Genomic DNA, 5,246 nt, shown 5'->3' on the forward strand with positions numbered 1-5,246 from the left:
CTGGACAAAGAAAACAATGGGTTGTGAGTGACAACTTTATAGGAAGACTCTTAGGTGAATAAGCAAACAAATGGGGCCAGTTCAGAGGTATGACTCCCTTCAGAGAAAACACATATTCATTCATACAACCAAACATTCACCAAGACAGAACATATAAGAAATCATAAAACAAACCTTAACAAACTTAATCGAAATTATGAAAAGTATCTTCAGGTCCTAATGGAATTACGGTAGAAATCGATATCAAAAGATAATAGGAAAATTTCAAAACACTTGGAAATTAAATAACGCCTTATAAATAAATCAAGGGATCAAAAGAGTAAGTCTCAAGGAATACTAGAAAATACTTTTAATTAAAATAAAAATACAACACATTAAACTTGTTCATGTAGTTAAAATAGTGCTTAAAAGGAAATGTATACCTTAGAAATGCTTATATTAGAAAAGAAGAAAAGGCTCTATTGATACGAGCTTCCAACTTAAGAAACTAGGGGAAAAAAGAAATGAAAAATAAGCCCAAAGTGAGCAAAACGGAGGAAATAACAGAGATGAGAAATCAACGAAATTGAAAACAGAGGTTACCTGAGTAGTCTTAAAACCATGAAAAAAAATTAAATATGTAGTTTAAAATCTTCTGAAAAAGAGTATCATCAGGAACAGATGGTTTCACTGGCAAATTCCATGAAACATATAAAGGAGAAAAAACACCAAATCTCTTCCAGAAAAAAAGAAGAGGGAACACATCCCAAATTACTTTATGAGGCCAGATTACCCAGATACCAAAACCAGACAAAGACAGCATAAGAAAATACAACTACAGACCAATATCTTTAATGAACATAGACTTTAAAATCCTCAATAAAATGTTCCAAATCAAAACTAGCAATGTATAAAAAATAGTACACCATGAGGTTTGTCCCAGTAATGCAAAGCTGGTTCAATATTTGGAAATCAGTGAATGTAACCCATCATATTAATAACATAAAGAAGGGGAAATGATTACATTAACTGATACAGAAAAATCATATGACAAAATTCAACATCCATTCATGATTAAAAAAAAAAAAACTTTGAAAACTTCTCTGTAAAGAAGGACTACTTGATGGTGAATGGCTGAATGCTTTCCCTCTAAGACTAGGAACAAGTCTGGATGTCCACTTTCACCATTCCTATTCACACTGCATTAGAAATTCTATTCAATGAAATAAGGCAGGAAAAAGAAATAAATAAAAATATCTTTATCTGCAGAAGACATATTTTTTTTTTTAACTTTTTACTCTTGCTCATGCCACGTGGCATGTGGAATCTTAGTTCCCCAACCAGGGGTCGAATTTGGACCCCCTGCTTTGAAAGTGTGGAGTCTTAACTGCTGGACTGCCAAGGAAATCCCCAGATGACATAATTATTTATATAGAAAATATAAAGAATCAACCCCAAAACTCCTAGAATTAATATATGAGTTTAGCACTAAGGCTACAGCATAAAAGGTCAACATACACAATCTATCTCTCTGTGTGTCTCTGTTTCTTTATGTCTCTGTTCTCTCTCTCACACACACACAATCTTGATTTCTAAACACTAATGTAAATGTAGTAAATGTAAGTAAATTAAGTCACTCAGTTGTGTCCGACTTTTTGCGACCCCATGGACTGTAGCCTGCCAGGCTCCTCCAACCGTGAGATTTTCCAGGCAAGAATACTGGAGTGGGCTGCCATTTCCTTCTCACGTAGTAAGCTGAAAATGTCCTCAAAAATATTATGTCTTAATTCCTGAAATCTGTGACAGCTAACTTACATGGTGAAGGTTTCTGCACATGTGATTAAATTAAGGATCTTGAGATGAGAGATGATCATGGCTTCATAAGAGGGGCAGAGGGGATCTGACACAGAGGAAAGGAATATGAAGACAGAGGTAGAGACTGCAGTGATACAGCCATAAGCCAAGGAGTGCTGGCAGCCACCAGCAGTTAGAAGAGCCAAAGAACTGATTTCCTTCATGTGTGAACACAGACCTGCCACACAATTTTGATTTCTACTCAAAACTGATCATAGACATCTGACCTCCAGAACTTCAGAAAGTAAGGTTTTTTTTGTTTTAAGCTACCAAGTTTGTGGCAGTTTGTTACACCAGCCATAGTAAACCAACATGACTAGAAATTTCCAACTAAAACAGAAAGTTAAAAATAAGGAACATTTACAATAGTTTTACAAAACAAAATACTTAGGTACAAGTATAACAAAGCATGTATAGGATCTTCATGTAAAACTCTGATAAAAGAAATCAAAGATCTAAATAACTAAAGAGACATACTATGTTCATGACTTGGAAGTTTTAATACAGTAAAAATGTTAATTATCCCCAAATTTATGTATAGATTCCACATAATACCAATTAAAGTCTTAGCAAGATTTCTTACAGATAAGCTGATTCTAAAATTTATATGGAGATGAAAAGGAACCAGAACAGAGACGGCAACTATGAAAAAGAAGAATAAAATTGGAAAACTTGAATTATCCAATTTTAAGACTTGACTATAAAGTTACAGTAATAAAGACTGGATGGTATTAGCAAAGGGGTAAACACATAGATCGATGAAACAGAAAAGAGAATCTAGAAATAGACTCACACAAATATGGTCAATTGAGTTTTGAAAAAGGTACAAAAACAATTCAATGGAGAAAGGGTAGTCTTTTCAACAATTGATGCTGAAGCAATTAGAAATCCATAGTTAGAAAGTAAATTTTAACCTTATACAAATGTTAACATAAAATGAATCATAGCTTTAAATGTAAAATATAAAACTACAAAACTTTCAGAAGAAAACCTACAACCTAGGGTTGAGTAATGAGTTCTTTGACATGATACAAAAAGCATATTCCATTAAAAAAATGATAAACTGTACTACATCAAAATTAAAACTTTTGCTTTGTAAAAGAAACAGTTTAGAGAATAAAAATACAAGTTGCAAACTGGGAGATATTATTTGCAAATCCCATATTCAACTTGTAGGATAATAAAAAATTCTCGTAACAATGTGAAAAAAAAATTTTAATGGGAAAATATATAAAAATAGACACTTCTATGAGGATACAGGCTGTCCACATGAAAAGATGTTCAACATCATGAGCCATTAGGAAAATGCAAATTAAAATCATGATTAAATTAAAAATGTAATTTAAATTAAAATTTAAAATTAGAATTTTATTCTAAAATTAGAATTAAAATTAAAAATTCTGAGAATACCAAGTGCTGACAAGGATACAGAGGGACTGGAAGGAACTTTTATACATTGCTGATGGAAATGCAAAATGGTATAGACACTTTGTCTCAGCATTCCTACCCCTGAGGATCTATCCTAGAGACAGATACAATATTAATGTTCACAGAAAAGCAAATGTTTACAAAAACTCTATTCATAATTGCCAAAAATTGAAAGCAATCCAAATGTTCTTCAACAAGTAAATTAGTAAGCAGTTGTGCATCCATAAATAGAGACAAACTTCTGATATTTATGACACTGGATGAATCTCAAAGGCTTTAAGTTAAAAATTTGTTTCAAAAGGTTACCTACCAAAAGACATACTAATGTACTTTTCATGACATTCCTTAAAAGACTAAACTGTAGGGATGGTGAACAGATAAGTGCTGCCATGAGCTGGGGTGGAGGGAGTAGCTATTGGAGTGATAGAATTATTCTATATCCAGATTATAGCAATGGCTACACAAATCTACACTTGTGTTGAAATTCATAGAACTGTACGACAGTACAAAAATATTTTACTGATGATAACTTTAAAAACAAAACAAAAGTATTTCTTGTTATAAAGCAAACATGATGGTTTTCCCCAAAAAACATCTGCTAAGTAAAGTATTACTCATGTGGGCATTTTGGTTGTCAGGATATTTTTACTTTGAGGGATAGGATGTTTCCTGTTTTCTTTATGCAGGAATGTCCTTCCAAGACAGTTCTTAATAAAGAGTTATATGTTTTTCCTTGGCTTCACAGTGTTCTGAAAGGAATTTTGCCAGGAAAACTCCTAGAGGAATAAAATTGTTCCCAAGGAAGGCAGATGGAATTGTCACAGATCAGACTTCACTACAAAAGATAAAAGATGGTGTGAACTATTAAAACAATACCAAGAACTCAAGTTCTGTGCAAGGCCAGCATTGGACATGATCTCTGACTCTCTAAGCTGGTTCACCAATACAGAATTGTAAAGTAAAATAAAAATTAAAAAAAAAAAGAGAGAAATGCAAAATAAAACAATCATAAGAAAGAGAAAAAAAAAACGTATCTATTAATCCTAATCTAGAGCAGAAAAAAAAATATGGAAGGTGAGACTGTTTCCTCACACATCATTTTTCAAAATGACATCTATAACCAAAGGGTTTTCCCTTTTGTGACCTGAAGACTAAAATCGACCACCTCTGGAGTCTGGAGATTCTTGGGGTATGTGTAACCAAACATTTCTTCGTGCAAAGGCCTAAACAACACCACCAACAACAATGTACACATTCTGCTGTCTTAATCACAGAAATAGAAATATAATTCCATAGGCCCTTTTCTGTACATTCTGCTCTTTTCTACAAGATAGAAAGGGTCTCAAAATAAACAAAGCTCACTGTAAACCCTGAGGAATAAACTTGGCATCACATCAGTTAAGATGCAACAGAGAGGGGGAGGGCGGGATGATATGGGAGAATGGCATTGAAACACGTATATCATATGTGAAATGAATCGCCAGTCCAGGTTTGATGTGTGATACAGGGTGCTTGGGGCTGGTGCACTGGGATGACCCAGAGGGATGGGATGGGGAGGGACATGGGAGGGGGGCTCAAGATGGGGAACATATGTACACTCATGGCAGATTCAAGTCAATGTATGGCAAAACCAATACAATATTGTAGAGTAAAATAAATAATTAATTAAAAATAAATAAATAAAAATAAAAATTGGGGAAGAAAAAAATCGGATGCAACAGAGAAAGGCAAACTTTCCACAGCTGGCTGGGAGCCAGGATCAGAGTGCAGACAGAGTCCTTCAGGGAAGACCCATGCTTGGTTGATGTTTGCTTTTGTGGACAATGCCCCTTGGCTCTCCTCATTATTTAAATGATTTTTGTAGGGAACAAGGGGAAATCTGAATCAGAACAAAGAAACTAATTTCTCCCTGAAAGTGAAAGTGTAAAGTGTTAGTCGCTCAGTCCTGTCTGACTCTTTGTAACCCCTCTCCACCCCCCACCCCC

At 34.2% G+C, this 5,246-nt stretch overlaps 1 protein-coding gene across 1 annotated transcript in view; it reads right to left on the minus strand.

Moving 5' to 3' along the window:
* Nucleotides 1-5,246, minus strand: part of CERS3 (ceramide synthase 3) — a 134,414-nt gene that overhangs the window by 2,548 nt on the left and 126,620 nt on the right. The gene's annotated exons all lie outside the window — the stretch shown is intronic.

Source organism: Oryx dammah, unplaced genomic scaffold (genome assembly GCF_014754425.2).
Source record: "Oryx dammah isolate SB20612 unplaced genomic scaffold, SCBI_Odam_1.1 HiC_scaffold_16, whole genome shotgun sequence".
Classification (NCBI taxonomy): Eukaryota; Metazoa; Chordata; class Mammalia; order Artiodactyla; family Bovidae; genus Oryx; species Oryx dammah.